Source organism: Zootermopsis nevadensis, unplaced genomic scaffold (genome assembly GCF_977971745.1).
Source record: "Zootermopsis nevadensis isolate Lab colony 2312 unplaced genomic scaffold, Znev_1.0 Znev_ptg000012l, whole genome shotgun sequence".
Classification (NCBI taxonomy): Eukaryota; Metazoa; Arthropoda; class Insecta; order Blattodea; family Termopsidae; genus Zootermopsis; species Zootermopsis nevadensis.
In genome coordinates this window covers 12,809,948-12,827,255 of record NW_028259144.1, presented here as the reverse complement: position 1 = coordinate 12,827,255, position 17,308 = coordinate 12,809,948, and the positions used below count along the sequence as shown (strand labels likewise).

The window sequence follows — 17,308 nt, the reverse complement described above, 5'->3', positions numbered from 1 at the left end:
CTTAAGAAATATGCAGAGTTAAACGTATTAGCGGATTAGAAGTTATCTTAATTTCAGGGGCGGAAGACAAACTGAAGCAGCCTAATACAGTCTGATATAATCTCTACAGTCTGTCCAAAACCATGTAAGAACACAATAAACTATTACTATTGAAGTGAACGAAACAAAAGTTATGGCCTTCCAAATAAGATTTTCATTTAGATCAAAATAGACTTGTATAGTCAGTGTGAAACGAAAAGCTGAAATTTCTCAGACGGGTTACAGGTGGAATATAGGTATAAGGAAATAACTGAAAGTACTCTATAAAATGGACGAATAAAATGCCGACGTAATGGGATGGATTATCTTTAAAAACATATTACTCCAAAAAAGAAAATGAAGAATGTAGACAAATTTGGAAAAAGAATCTAGATACATCCCAGAATGAGTGTGGCAGACAAATCCTCGATTTTTGGTGATAATCGGTACTGAATGTTCTAAGACTCGCCTGAAATGAGAATATCACACAAGAAATTCTTAATGGACATGTGTCATCTTATGGCCATAGTACTGAAGTAATTTACACTGTAAAATTACTTTGCTTTCAGAACTAATGCAGTTAGAATTGAATATGCATGTCGAGGATAGCAGTGAAAGGCCATAAAACAGTGTATGCTTTTATAAAATCAAACCTCAGCACATTTCGGATTTCGAATTTTCGAATCCTTTACGTTCCATTTCATTGGAGAGTTGAGTGGGTCTGGCAGAGTGCTCCGACGCGCAATTGTTCCACGTTGCAGAGGCTTACAGTTAGAGGGTGACGACAATCCGTCATATATTTTCATCGCTTGCCACTAGCGTGGGAGAGGAATTTTGCTGTTTTTGCATCTTTTTTTTTTTTTTACTCTCTTTAGCAATGGCCGATCGATCGATAACAAAATAAAGTTGCGATGCGGAAATTTTCAGTCCTCTGAATTATGTAGGCGGTTTGACGCTTGTGACGATTAAATCAAAAGCCTGGGTAATCTATATCCCTACCGATGGATGGTTTGCTCCAGTGCTTCCTGTATAAATTACTAATCTGCCTATACAGTTACACGCCTATGTATTATGATGTCTACAGTGGAAAGCCTTTGTCGCGGTACTTGCGACAAATGTGTCAGCATTTTGACGTACTCTCAAATGGTTCGAATGCTACAAATTCGCTGACGAGAAAAACCAACATATCATACTGAGTCTAAATGTCATATCCCTTGCTGGAAGGGAAACTATAAACGAGCGTGCTTCTCTAAAACACTGAGCGGAGTCCTTTTTAAAAAGTTAGTAGTGGCTAGGCTAATCAAGGATATCTCCGTATTTTATGGGACCAGAAAGTTTATTACCATGTTCACGAGACCTTTATTACAAGGATCAAAATTTAACACAGTATGGAAGAAAAATATATCTATGTTTGTTAGTAGGTATAAGAAATTTTTGAAGTGGCAAATATAATTTTAGTTTTACTTTATTACTTCAACTTTCTACCTATGATTTCTTAACACAAGTTTTATTAGTAATGTATTTTTTACACTTTCTACTGTAATTTTGATTGACTCATGAAGCCTTTATCACAATTCACTCTAACGAGCAACCTCCCACTTTCGTTTTGTTCATTGCCCAGAAGTGAATATCAAAATTTGGATTTTAAGAACCACAATAATTGCTCTGCAGTGCACAGAAGCTGTGTGTTGTAATTTCGGGAAAAACTTCGGGCGTATTTCCAGGGTGTTCAAGCCCCTGAGGGTGGTCCCGGGAGTGACAAGTCTGGAGTGATCTAACCTGTGATGGTGGAAGCATACAGATATCTAAATCTGGTTAGGACTAAGCTACGAATTTCAAAAGCCCGGATGGATAAGGCACGGGCCACGAAGCGTGCAGGGCAAGCGTGCCTAGGAACTGCTTGGAACCCGTGAGATGGTGAACCTTGTCAGGATCAAGCTTGAAGGGAAATAACGGGGGTCTCCCTGAGTTTTGAGTAGAATTCATCTGCTGAGATTCTGTACACTATTTTTTTTCCATGCTTCCCCTTAAACCCGTCTTTTTAATTTCATCACTCCAAAATTAAACTTATTTAATACGCAATTTTCTTAACCTGTCCCCCGTCATAAATCTTGGATTTGCCAGAGTAAAGACGTATAATAAATGAGTGCACGCGTTTATTTATTATTTATTATCTGAAGACGGATAATTAATAATACTTTAGTTATTCATATATTAATAAACCTTTGTTGATTAAGGTAGCATACAACGTTAAATTCAGTGTTCAGCCATAACCTATGGGAAGAACTTCTCACAAAAAAAGCATCGCGTGGGGACCGCCCTAAAAGCAGATTTTTAAAAATGTACGATCACGCATTTAATTAGACTTTACACAAAATTGTCAAATATTATTTTTATTTGAATTAATAAGAATGTACCTATTATTATGTTTGTCGAGTAACAGAAAAAACATACTGATACAAAAATTTAGACATTCTTTCCTGGGTCTATAGGATATGAATAGGATATTGCTTAAATTTAGAAACATCATTTTCGTTGCTTAACCCTTTGAAGCCGACGTTCATTTATATATTATGTAAGAACTAAGTTTGTACTGCAAATAATACACAACTCTACACCATTATAAAATCAAATGGTTAACGCTGTTTAAGGAAATAATCACTGTTTACATTGAGATTCGCACGAAAGACATAAATACAAAATGAAGAGTTATTGATTGTTGAAGCGCGTGGTACATCTGGGCTGCTAAGAGTTAAGATATCGTGATGCATGCAAGTCATACTATGAATTTCTTTCACAAATAGTTAAAATTTCTTTAACACTATTTTTAATATTGTTTTATATAGTTTTAATACCACTGTAACAAAGTACAATATAGTAATAAAATACAAATAAAAATTAATAAATAAGTAAACAAAGAAAGATGTACATAAATAAATATATAAATAAATAAATAAAAAGGGCAACTAATGAAATAAAGGAAGGAATGAAGGAACAAAGACAAACTGAAAAATAAAAATGGGTAATTAATGAAATAAGTAAGGAAAAGAAACAACCAATAAAAGGAAGGAAGAAGAAAGAGACACAAAGAACAAGTGTTTGAGACTTTCAGCTTGATTATAATAACAAAACCTCTGAATCATAATGTGGAGGGTGAGTGTGTATTGTATATATTTCTCAGGGGATGATAACTTGTGAGGGGAGGGAACCGACTGGCGGGGAGGATCACTCATTCAGTCCGAAGTCGAGTATCCAAGTTAACATAGGATAGTGCAGACTGAGCGTTGTGTTCTGAGAATCACCCAGAAGCAGCTTATGTTAACTCGTGTGTCTCGTGTTTCGACTTACTTGTGTCTCATCAAGGAATATGTTTACGCTGTAAGGTATATTTTATGATGATTTTATTAGATGCGTGTACAAGTTGGAAAGGATAATTGAACATAAACCACTATAGCTCGAGATTCTTCTGTCAAATAGTACGAATAAATGTGTATGCAATCTTTTGCAGAGAAACGGTGCATCACCTCAAGAGGGAAAACAGCAGTAATTTATGTATGATTCGAGGTTTTCACAGCGGTGAGTCTGAAGATTTCTGTCTTCTGGGTTGTTGTGCCATGTAGTCTGGTCGATGTTTACCAACGTTTCGGAGGTCATGCTGCCTCCGTCATCAGGGCGATTCTTAGTATGAAGATTTCTGTCTTCTGGGTTGTTGCGCTGTGTAGTATGGTCAATGTTTACCAACGTTTCGGAGGTCATACTGCCTCCGTCATCAGGGCGAATCATAGTATGAAGATTTCTGTCTTCTGGGTTGTTGCGTTGTGTAGTCTGGTCGATGTTAACCAACGTTTCAGAGGTCATACTGCCTCCGTCATCAGGGCGATGACGGAGGCAGTATGACCTCTGAAATGGTGGTGGAAATCTACCATACTACAAGGCGCAACAACCCAGAAGACAGCAATCTTCAGCAATAATTTATTTTAATGTTAATCGTTATTGAACCGATCCTTTGGAATATTATTAAAACTCGATTCGTCAAACTGAGAGTGGGGATTAATTAAGAAACTCGTCATCCAAGCAACCCCTTTCTTTAATTTTAAAGCTTGCTCTGTATAAAGTCAGTATTGATCTCTTCCCTAACCAAGGAGACTGCTTGTGTTGTGAGAACAAGTTGTTATGTGACCTCACCATTCTACGTATTGGCCAGAGACTTGAGGTGGGAGGTAAATGGACTGACGTAAGATCGTCTGCAGTGGCGGGTATCATTACTGGAGGAGTTAAATCTAAGGGTTCTGGAATTTATATTTGTCTTCATTTACTGACTGTCGACAAAGCACGTGGTCGTAAATTGTATTCTGGATAAACTCCTCAGCAATACAAGTATTACACTGCACGAAGGTGTAAATTTTTTGCCTTGGGTTTAGTTAAATACACAGCACATAAAAATGTTTGGAACAATAATTAGGCTTACGAAGTTTAATAAGCACATATTTCATATCTGTGTGCGAATTGTAACTTTCTAGAAATTTGAAGTTCGATTTGCTGCACAATGCGGTTAAAACGCTCTGAGAATGCAGTTGAATGTAAGGAAATAGCTTTGGGGTCCTTCTAGACTCATTAAAGCAACATCCCATTGACTTCCAAGCAGAAATATATACGATCAAGGCATGTGTAGCAGAGTATAAAAATAGGGGATTTTAAATAGGAGCATTCTATTCTATCACATAGCCAAGCTACGATTGAAGAGCTTGAAAAACACAAGATTAACTCAGATCGGTCTGTAACTGCGTACCATCCCCATAGGAATTGGGTGAACGTCAGGGTATACCTGGCACGGGTGTCAGTGCATAGCGAAATTGAAGAGAGTGATATAGCCATCAGTCGGTGAAGATAGGAGACAAAAATACATTCATAATACTTTAAGCTGCTTGCCGCGTCTCGGAAAGAGTAGCGAAGTGGACCATGACGGACTGGATGAACAAAAAATACAGGAACTCCAAAGTCCACACCTGGACAAAGAATGTCAAGAGTTAAAGAAATCTTTGTTGAGAGGAGTATGAACAAGCTGAATCAAGTGACAGAGTCTGTTATACCTTAAACTAGAAGCTAATTTTAATAGCAATAAAGGTATCTGAAACACATCTCATTTATCTGTACTGAAACCCTTGTTCACAGAAATGTGCTGTCCTTTTGCACCTAATGGTTGCGTTTGCGAAATTGCCTTGCGTTCTGGGCATGCCTGGTTCGACACTGATATCTTGGACAAGGATTTTGTCCAGTTAGGCAAATAGCTCTGCCTTCAATATGTCACCATTAGTCCCTCAGACTTCCTGTATTCCTCAGACGATACATAGACATTAAAATAAACTACAAAAAGAATGCAGGGAAAGAGACCTCATCTTGAATCTATTCTCATCCTTCTTGTAAGTCTTGATTTCGCTCCCCTGGAATGAAACTTGCACTATTGAATGCGCAAACAGTGTTACACCTCGGCGACAGATAGAGGCGAGCGCTTAGCTTCAGGCCCTGGCTGCTTTAGCTGTAGGAGGTTGAATTTGTTTCAAAAGTCGGCGTGGACGTTGTGACAATGAGAAACCTCAACACAATTTAACTTTTTAAGGAATAGGTCTTCCTTGACCAATCAAACGATATCATCTGTTACGGAATTCGAAGAAAAATCTCAATATCCATTGTTAAATTGTTAGCAATTTTCGAAATACGTGTAAAATACCTAGTGCCGAACGATGCCATTTCTTATAAAATTTCAAAGGGTGTCTTTTGTGAAGAATGAATTATCTTGTGGCCTTGGGTGACCGACCACGTGAACGTCGATACTTTGGTCCAGAATGTCAAGCTGACATACAATAAGAAGCCTCTGCCCTCCCGAGCTGTTTGTTAATGTGATAGACTTGTCCCTTGAACACAACTCTTTACCATCTGTTCTGCCTTTGAGGAGTGTTGCGTTCAACCGCGGTTTCAAACAGGAAGCAGAGCCTTGGGTTTCCTCGCGATTGATTGAGCTGTCGCCTGAGGGGTTGGGGGCGCGAGGGGAGGCAGAGTCGCGTGCCGGAGTCAGCTGATGGATGCGTCATCATACAAGTTATAACTCCTCAATTAAATGAACACTCCGTGAAGAAGTGTCTCGCTTGCTCTCAAGAGTTCTAAGTCCTTGGGTTTAGTTTGACGATTCTGCAGAATGCAAAGTTACGGGGTTTTAGAACAAGGTTTTGAAGATACTGCCTGAGATATATAAGTAAATGGGTGGATTATTTTTAACTTTATTGCATGAAAATAAATTAATGTTACATCAAAACAACTTACACTCTGGTTTAAAGAATGTTGTTTTGGTATTGGAATGATAATGAGTCTCTCGCTCGAAGGAAAGAACACGTTGCTGATGTTTGAGAAAAAAGTACTGTGATAATTACTAAAAGTAAGATAAATACGCTGACAGAAGGATATACAAATTTATCAGAGAGAAGCTTTTTATGTTGTGTCCTTCTATTAATAACATTAGGGTAATCAAATAAAGAAGATTGCTGTCTTCTGGTTTGTTGCGCCGTGTAGTCTGGTAGATCTCCACCAACGTTTCGGAGGTCATGCTGCCTCTGTCATCAGGGCGATGAATGTTGAACCGCGAGTAGGTGAGCAACTGTAAGCTTATCAAGAAGATAATGAACTACCGGGGTTTTGTAAGACGTGTAGGAGAGACGAAATGCAAAATTTAGTCGGAAAACATGAAGGGAAAAGACCACTTAGGAGACCTAGGCTTAGATTGGTGGATAATTTTAAAAGGTGTTTAGCTTCAGACAGGAACTATGGCGGGCTATTCTGAACAAGGTAATAAACTTTCGGGTACTGTAAAAGAAGTGGAATATCTTGGCCACCTGAGCTTTTCTAGAAGGTATCTACTCAATGCTGTTGTAGCGCCTATGCCAACTTAGTTTTGCATACATGATGCATTTATTTGACATTGTAGCAATGAAACCATTTTATTTTCTACAAGTTAAGTAAATTGTGGGAAAACGCTTGCACTTTGTAAAGAATTAGGAATGATAGTTTCTATCTGTTAGCATCGCTGTATCCAACCTGTTTGTTTTTAATACTTAAGCACCTTCAAATATTGTATTTGCATATCATATCGGATAGCTAATTGAGAGAGAATTTTGCTAGCTTTGGATTTGTTGTTTGACGTTATTTTCCCGTACGAAATTCTAGCCACATCATCATCATGACGTACGGATCAGCTCTTTGCCAATTAGGTACTCTTGTTGCAAAGTTGCTGGCGCTCGTCATACAGCACTGCACACTGCTAAGTTACGGCTGTCAGTGTGGAGAAATGAACGGAAAAGATCATCAAAGTAAGGGAGAGTGAGAGAGAGATAAATTGCAACTTTAATGACGTCCACTTTGGTAAAAAGCTGAAGTATTTTATAGCCATTATCTTTGCCTCGAAGGTGAAGATCAGATATTTCTGTTACATCATATTTCTCTATATCAAATAATTTATTATCTTGGCGTCTCTTATTTGCCTTCTCTAATAGCCGAAAAACCCTTAATGTACTTATATTCGCCATGGATTTGCTTAGGACCGGATTAAGTTGAATGTGTTTGTTTTATGGAAGTGTTTTTAGCTGTGCTGCAGATGTTTTATATCGTACTTAATACCCAACAGGAGACATCAGCATATCACACGTCTGACTGAATTGAACGTCTACCAGTTTACTTCTAGATTTTGTGATCAAATTATTATTCTTATGCTTAGGCTTTCGCGGCTGGAGTTCAGTTTGTAACTTTTGCTTTCGCGTCGAATGTTGAGAATTATGGTATGGCAACTGTAATGTTTGCGGAAACGTTGGATAATTGCAACATTCGACGCGGTTCATTTCCGAAAGCCGAAGTTACACAAATTGTCTGAGATTTTAGTTTTTTTTATTGCAGTGAACATGTCACTCTAGGTCTTGTGGGTTGTGAAGCTCTGTCGTCTTATTTCAAAAGAACTGTTGACTCCCATCTTCAAGAATGAATTTAGTTACCACATACAGCACTAGACTATGCGGTGTCATCTGGAAGAGCACGATCGACAAATTATTTGTTGACATCATTACTCTTAGACGAAGATGGCAGTCTTCTGAAATAATGAGCCGTGTAGTCTCGTAGACGTTTAGGACGTTTTAGAGATTCTTACTGCCTTTATCACCAGGGCGACAGGGCCTAGTATACCAGAAGGCTATCATCTTAATATTCGCAGCAGCGAGAATTTGAAAGATCACTTTGAGACGATTTGCATGTGAATTTAGCAACCTTTTCTTTCTTATCTCCTTATTTTGCAGGGGTATGTACGTATCACCTTCATTAACATCCACCATAGTTGTGAATTTTGCGCACAGAATGTACTCATGGGTGTAGTATTGCTTTCAGGAGAAGCAGCATTTATTTCGCCGAACAATATTAACCAACTGACATTTGTAATGGATACGTGTTGTGTTCTCTTTGAGGTAAGATCCGATTTTTCGTATTAATTCTGACGGAAGTCTTCTCGTCAGAAAAGACGTCCCATGACACCGAAGACTAAGTTAAATCTGTCTTAGAATATGGTCATGAGTACCTGAATGAGTCACCGTAAGTCGCAAACAGACTGGGATTCATTCTTCAATGGTTTCTTTCAGCATAAAAAAGGTCCGATTAACAGGCGTGCATTGTCGCCCCCACTTTTGGACCGTGGTAGATCAGTATAGAACTACTCGGCAGAGCGCGCATATTCCGGCGTGGGAGATTCTTCAGGCGTGTTGGAACATGACAGATGTCTGCAAACTCGTCTTCGATCATTGCATACTACGCGTTTCTCTTACTCCCCCACCCATCTCGATAGAATTCTCCCTGCCTGAACTAAAACCCACCCCTTTTATTTGCTACCCTTCTCTACACTTGTCAGTCTACCACGTGAGTCGACTCATTCCCCGCACCGCAGCCCATCCCTAGTTACATTGGCTCCCCTTTACCCCGCTACCAGCACTTCAATACTCCGCAACGAATAACGACTCCCCCCGCCACCCCCACCCCTAGCAAACCCCATCCGCCACTCAACACTGAAATCCGCGCGTACCGTTTAAAGTCCTTCGGGGTGATCCAACAGCGAAGTTGTTGATGGGGAGGTTTGGAGAGAGGGTTGAATCGAGGGGGAGGAATAGCGAGCGCGTAATTCAATGTGGCGGTGAGGGGAGGGGGCGGATGGGGGTGTCGTCTGCGCAGATTGCCTCGATCTTCTGTCGGCAGTAGCAACGATTATGATCTCATTTGGGAGGAGGAGGGTGAGAAGACGGCTGGCACGTCACGGCGCGAAGCGTCGCGGTCTCCAATTGTTACGTCGTCGAGATCGTCACACCACTCGTCCAGGTCGCAGCTTACAAGTCAGGTATGTGTGGACAAAGCAGCTAAAACAGGTGGTTCATGTACCGGCGCCACACAGCGTGCCTCTGTTTTGTAATTTATTGTAAGACTTTGCGGTGTTAAGGAAAATGTGACTTTTCTTGTGGCTGTCACACTGTTCTTGTGATAGTGTCAGTACCATTCTCATAATACGTCTTTGAAATCAATCGATAGTGGATACGCGTAATAAAGTTTTGCCACGAATTCAACACGCCTGTCCAGACCTGAACTATCAGATTTGTCGACTCTCAAACGTGTTACGACATTAACAGAGGCGATCTCAGTTGTAAATATTTCCAGTAGACGACGATCAGTTGTGTGATGCTGACGCTAGCATGACTAAGTTTCCAGATAGGCAACTGACGAATTCGAATAGCCTCAGAGACCACGGAGGATGTCACAATTTCGCAGTCCAGACATTCTTCTAAGGCCTATCGGTGCATGTTTGAACCGCGGTACACCCGAAAAGTTCACATATAATTAGAATTTATATAGATAATTTTACAATGAGTAAGGGTATCTTTATTTCAGGCCATCAGTTTCTACTATTAAATTGAAATTAGAATGAGGGCCGGAAGCGCATTTAAATTTAGGAGATGGGCGGTTTTAAAATCGATAAAATGTCGACACGTGCCACCCACACCCACCTATACACACACACGTGTATATATATTTTATTCATGAATCAATTATTCTGCTTTATTGTCTTCACAACTATTTTTTCTTGTAACTGCATGCTAGTTAATATTTTGATTTAACGTGTATGAAGTCACAGAAGGCTGAAAAAATGCAGTTGTACAGTTCTCCAAATGTCATAAAGATGACATGGACCGAACATGGATTGCGCTAGTATGAAATGAGAAATGCGTAAAACATCTTAGTTTGTTTCTGAAAGGAAGAGGAGATCGCTCAAAAGGCCTTGACGTAGATGACAGGATAAAACTATAAGACGTTAAGGAAATAGGGCAGGAGGATGTAGATTTGATTCAGCTGGCTCAGAATAGGGACTGGTGGCGCGTTCTTATAAACAAGGCAGTGAATGGGGAATTTATTGACTAGCTTAGCGACCATCAGCTTCTCACGAAAGACTCGGCTTCGTGGAGTTAGTTAACTAAACGTTGTTTCCGTATAAAATATTTCCACGCATTTCAAAAGAAATGTAGTGCAAGGGGGCGGGTGGTCACTACTCGAAATCTTCCATCTAAATGGAATGTGATCTTGCAAGAAATATTCTCTGTTATGACGATCTACTTAAGATTTCTCTAAGTGAATATAAATATTTTATTTCATTGTCGCAAAATTACTGACATTCTGTGGATAACTTTATGCTGTTTTCTGAATAGACATTAGGTGCAACGTATGTATGCATGTATATATAATACGTATCTGTGGGTGTGAGTTTATGTAAACACACATCAATTTAATTTTTCCATATTTTAAGAAAATTAACGTAAATGACAGTGCTTAAATTGTAGGATAATTGATAACCTATGCGCCTTCATGTGACCTATTTTCAAAAACAATTAAATTAAAAATGTTATTGGTATGACTTTTCTGATCTTTGATTTCTGTTACTGAATAAACCGCTGAAAGTTCAGGATGTATGCGTTTTGGATTCACGATCTAAATCCGTGTCACCCATCACATGTTAACGGTGCTTTGACTCACGTTTCCACTAAGAAAATATGTACTTTAGTCTCAGAAAATTACTCCCTGAGGCCTGTTTGCCAAATTACCGTTCTCCGGAATTCTTAAGTTATAGATATTATATTTATATGCGGGGTGGGACAGTTCATAAGCTGATAATCTGGGGGAAGGACTGTGGTGAAGAAAACTTAATATAGTAAATAATACAAGAATCAATGCCATTGACACATTTACAGAACAGGACTTCGACCTTAGCGTGTTGTCGGCAAAGTCCGTGGGCTCTTCAACTTTGCTGACACCAGGTGGCAAGAATATTTTAATGGGGAATTATTTGCTTTAATGTCTCTAACGTACCTGGATCAAAAGTAATTTTGAATGAATGATCGGTAAGTTTGTGATTCAAAGACTGATATTTTTTTTATGAAGTGAATACTAGAAATAATTTAAAATTATGAATCCATGTCCATTACTGTCTCACTAATAAAGCATTTTAAAATTTGCTTCTTTATCAATTTCTTATTTTGTTCGAAGTGAATATCTTAGAGATTTACACATTTTTGTCTTTGAACATATATATAAAAGTGGTTCTTTGTGTTAATATTATTTTCCATAACCATACCAGAACACTTATGTATTAGCAACAACCCTATATAAGTTATAATTTATTTTATTGGCTTGTAGGTAAATTAAATGTCAATTTGCACTTTGAAAGTAATACACATTTAAAATACACAGAATTTGTGTAATACTATCATACAACATATAGTTATAGTAAATTCATATGCCTTCTAAGTATTTTATGTTATGTGATCCATGCGCGGTGTATGTTGAATTTTAGGTGTTTCATTGGTTACAACGCTGAGAACTCTCTCGGAATCGTTCAGCTGTTTCTTTGTTTCTCGTAGATTTTTAAGATTTAAGGTCCTGATCAATATTAAGCATTTCTTATGCTTCATGAACTTGACAGGATGTATAGTGTGCACGGTCGGTGACAGACGTCGAGGTTGGCTGTGACTCAACCTCATCGGCCTCCGGAACGGCATTGATGTAGCCGTAATCTGATTTGGACTAAGTGTGATGCTGTAAGATCTGGACGCGTGAGATAGCAGTAATTGACTTGTTGAATTAAAGCGCTGAAGTTAAAGTCTGAAGGTTTCTGACGATGGTGAGTGACGTTGTGTTATGTAGGACCTGAGATTTTCCCGGCAGTGAGACCGAAGATGGTTATCTTCTGGGTTGTAGCGCCGTGTAGTCTGGTATAAGTTTACTAAAGTTTCAGAGGTCCTTGCTGCCTTGCAACGTTGGTAAATTTCTATCAGACTGCACGGCTCTACAACCCAGAAGACGGCCATCTACGTTGTGGTCGTTTGGCCTCGGGTCTAGAACACAGGAGGACCCAGGCCGAGTAATGTTGGTGCGGAGAACGAAAACAAGTTGCCTATCTTCGTAGCCTTTTTCTCCAGCACGTCGTTGTATTTTAACAACTGTAAACAAATAATTGTCAGTACGCCGCTTCGTATAGCATTATATGTTTTGAAGATTGCTGTCTTCTGGGTTGTTACGCCGTGTATTATGGTAGATGTCCACCAACGTTCTAGAGGTCATATTGCCTCCGTCATCGCTCTGTTGACGGAGGCAGTATGACCTCTGAAACGTTGGTGGACATCTATCATACTACAAGACATAACAACCCAGAATACAGCAATCTTCATACCCACCGCTGTGAAAACCTCAAATACTACATTATATGTTTTATCTTATTAACAAACACTCAATAACTTCACTGAACACGGTCTGTATTTCGGTTACATTTGTGATTAATAACCAAGAAATCACCTATTTTAATAAAGTCCGAAGAGGAATTGGATTATTCACAAGAACGAGCCACTGAACACTATTCTGAGCTAGTTAAATCCTATCAACTGCGTCATATACTGTTTCTTTATGATCAGTTTTAATAGTCTGGTACAACCGAGATGAAAATTGGGCGGTTTCTTCCACTAATGCTTTCCGACTAAATTTTTGTAATAATTTATTACATTTTACACGAGTGCTACATGTCTCGTTGACCTCACCCTTCTTTATTTTGTCACAGTCGTAGTATCTGGTAAAGGGTGAAAATTATGGATTTCCTCATTAGCAAGTTCTTCACCCTTCTCTAAATTTCTCCCTCTGAAGTCCAAATTCTCTCCTCAGAACTCTGTTCTCAGACACCCAGTGAAACTCGCAGTAGAATTAATGCAGTCAGTTAAATGAAAGAGTTTGCAATGGGGTACTTATGAGTTTCGATACAGAACACAATATATGCGTATTTAGTTTTTATTTGGAAACCTCTTGTAAAGTTGTTAGTTGGAGTAGGCCTGCATAGAATGGGTCTTAGGAGGATAAATTATGATAATGTGAACGGTCTGGACTGGCTCAGGATAGTCATCAATAGTAGGTTTTTGGGTTAGAAGTGTTTATATCTTCGGGGAAAGTAACACGTGAGAACGAATATGTTATCGGTTTTGCTTTAAAGACGTGGGATTGAAAGGTTCTATTCGACAGGCCTGCTGCATGTTCCACTTGGAATTTTATATCTGTGCTAAAGATGTTGGGCCTGTAACAAAATCGACTTCTTAGTGTTCTAATCAAAATATATTTATGTAACTGACCCGCTCGACTCATGAGCACTTTCGACTTTGGATGATCTAAACACATACGTACTTTTAAGAAACAGAATTTTCAAGGACACAACTAACGTAGATGTGTAAACCAGTTCTAATGTATCGGAAACATGCATCGATTACTCGTTTTTTGTGTATGTTGCTGTCCCTAGAGGGCCTCTTAGTTACCACCACGTCACTGCCCTTGCATGGTTTGCTTGCTTCACACAGAGATCCTTTGAAATGGTCGTATCAGCACAGCTAATGTTTTATTCACACAGATATATTTTCTTCAGTGACATCTGGTTCTGAAATTTCTTTCGCAATTCCTGTATTTACAAATACACGACTTGTTTTACATTGTTTCATAATACTATATTACAGATAAAGGTATGTCAAAATGCATTAAAACGTTTTGGTTGTAATTCCTGAATGGGGGAGACGATTAGAAAACCACATGTTTCTACGGAAGGGTGGTATAATATTAAAAATTATCTCTGAGAAACAGATTCTGTGGGTGTTTAATGGGTCCATTTGCTCACGATAGGACCGACTGTCAAGGACTACATTGACAATTTGAAACGGTAGTAGCTTCTCAAGTACTCAGCTCCGTAGAGTTACTTAGTATGTTATTTAATTAAATGTCGTGCATAATAAAAATGAAGTCGATTATTCGCATATCATTAGCGACCTGAAGAAACTTAGCTACAAGAACATCGAACTGTTTACGAATGAAATTCGAAACGAGTAACCAGGGAATGAGAAGTGGGTGACAGCCGATGCACGACAGATTCCATGACTGGTTTTTAATGTATTAATTTAGATGAGGAACTGACACCAACCTTCTGACGTTATATGACAGCTGCAGTTTGCTGTGACTAGCACAATTGTTATTGGGAATTTCGAAAATGTGGTAAAGTTTAATTTTCGTAAATTGTCGTATGTAATGAAACAAGTGCCATAATTATTTAACAACAAAATATATGGAACATATAATATTTTACAAGATAACACTCAATCAGATTGTCATTTAAGGTACTAGAAACTAAATTACGGCGGTAAAAGAGCATGCCACTGCTTCAAATCGTGAGTCATTAAAGTTTTGAAAAAATATAACAAATAGAATGGGTTTATTATTATTATTATTATTAGTGTTCTGTCTGACGACAGGTCCATATATTATGAACAGGATCCTTCCATCCTCTTCAGATTGTCAGAGACCTGCTCATACATATATACGTTCTTGGCAGATGATCAGAAGTGGTTTGCCATTGCCTTCTTCTGTGTGTGTGAGTGGAGTAATTGTTGGGATGCCACGGAGAAACCGGGGAAGCCCCCGGAGGAAACCTCCGTAATGCCTAGACCACGGCCTTGCCCAACACGAGTTATAAATCTGAGCATCACCGGGAATTGAACCCGGGATTACAAGGCTAGTGTTCTGACCGCTAGACCACCGTAGCGGCTAGAATGGGTTAGGCGTATATAAGGAAAACAACACATTAAAAAAATATTTATTGGCTGGTCCGTTATCTGTGCCAGTTCCTTTTTTTTTAATAAACACGCAAATAATGAAAACCTCTTATTGAACATAAAGATGGCTGTGTTTTGGGTCGTTGTGCAATATAATATAGAAGAAGTTAGCCGACGCTTCAAGGGTACTTGTTGCAGAAAACACACCTGAAGCGTTGGAACTTCACGGTGCAACAACCCAGAAGACAGCAATCTTTAAATTCGCCGCCATGAGAACCTACAATCTCGTTCTTTTTGAAATTATTTAGAATTATAAAATATTTTATTGATAGAGCTTCAGTCATTAATTTTTAAGGAATGTATGTTCCTGGTGTAAAAACTCCACGTCTTTTAGTTATTAAATAAAAACTGTGTTAGAAAATGTGGCGCAATGGTTTGATATGACTAAAGACAATTACAATATTCGAAACGTTACGTTGGGTTATGAATATTCGGTTTTACTATATCAAAGAGTGAACTTATTAGGCAACAACTGTCGATTTAAACGATGTAGAGTTTATTCCAAAGCGTTAAGTCAAAATTAAACGGTGTTCTTCTAATTACTGCAATGCGTTTTCTCCTAGAGTAGTTACATCCAAGACAAGGCTTTGAACAGATTGATAGAAATTCTGGAAGCGTGCAGATAAGAGTCCTGAGAATGCACAGCTAGTGCTTCGTTTTCATTTTTTGTGTAGGCCACGTTCTTCCCTTAAGGAAAATGATCTGGGTTCAAGTCCACATGAATCACTGTGAACATTTTAGTTTGTGATCTCTAGACTTTTAGTTAGGAGAAAGATTGTTAAAATATTCTGATCTTAGTTTTGACAAAGCCTCCAACAAGTCCAATCCATTTTAATTTTTTTCGTAAATGAAATTTTGATTTATTACTAATATTCATCAACATCTTAATATTTTAAATACAATAACTTCACATATCTAAAAGCAATATTAAAATGTTTAATTTAATTTACATGCTCGATATACTGCAAAGCTGGTATTAGTGTTTATACGCCTTAAGTTACAGTTCAGTAGAATCGTACATACATTTTTTTACCCAACCAATATCGTATAAATTTCGACTCTAAGGGAGATGAACCATAGGACGGAAAGATGGTTAACAATGATGTATACATTATGCATTGTTTTTAAGCCATCCGTTCAGAAAACGCGTAAATAATATAATGTTTCGTTTAAGTGATCTCCGATGTTCAAATACGCCGTCCATGTAATTTATTTATTGAGATGTGAAGTGTTTCACAAAGGAGCGACCTCAGGCAAAGGGTGGGTGTCCCTTGGGCGATACAGGCGAGCTTGTATGGCAGTTGCTGTGACTATGTTCAGGCTCTTGTCTCGTGACGGACACGCTGCTCTATATACGAGCCCAACCACGGCGATAAAGAAATGTCACAACCTGCCTTGGCGCAGGCTATTTAGTTTATGAACAATACATTCTGTGAACAGCGTATTATCCCTGTTTTCCTTTAAGTCTATAAAAATAGGCTTTCGAAATTCTTTTAAGGTTTGTAGCAATAGTTAGTTTATCAATTAGACTTTGTCCATTGTCTCATATATTTTTATATATATGACGTTTTGGAAGATGGTTGTAATTCGTCTTCATGTGAATGATTTTATTGTTCTGTTTTAGGATGAGTGGCGATTATTTGGTTCGAATCACGAGTCTAGGGAATAGGCCTTGCTAGTGGTTAGAATTGTATATACAGAGTGTTCCAGGAGGAAAGGTCGGTATTCAGGGAGATCTTAGTATCGGTCATTCTAAGCAAAGAAGTCTATATGTACATGTGTCCTATTCCGAACGGTTTCCGAGATACAGCTATTTCACTGTACAGTTGCAATATTGTTGATAAGAAAGAGATATTACGTACTGTTTCTAATACCGGTATTTATTGTTCAAGTGATAAAGTTGGTACAGTTTACCTAGTATAATACATTTTCGAAAATTCCACCGTCAACATCAATGAACTTTGCAACTCATGTGAGGACATCACGTGTTGCTCGTTTGAGTGCATCTTGATGTTCCTTTATGCGGGCGATAACAACCAATA

At 38.5% G+C, this 17,308-nt stretch overlaps 1 protein-coding gene across 3 annotated transcripts in view; it reads left to right on the top strand.

Moving 5' to 3' along the window:
* The window catches only part of LOC110840774 (uncharacterized), an 81,716-nt gene that overhangs the window by 11,844 nt on the left and 52,564 nt on the right, over positions 1 to 17,308 (top strand). The window contains exon 1 of one of the 3 annotated variants that reach the window (XM_022086021.2): positions 9,268 to 9,430. The exons of the other annotated variants lie outside the window; for them this stretch is intronic. The gene's annotated coding sequence lies outside the window, so the exon portion shown is untranslated. Of the gene's footprint in view, positions 1 to 9,267; positions 9,431 to 17,308 lie in introns of those variants that run through there. 3 annotated transcript variants of the gene reach the window in all.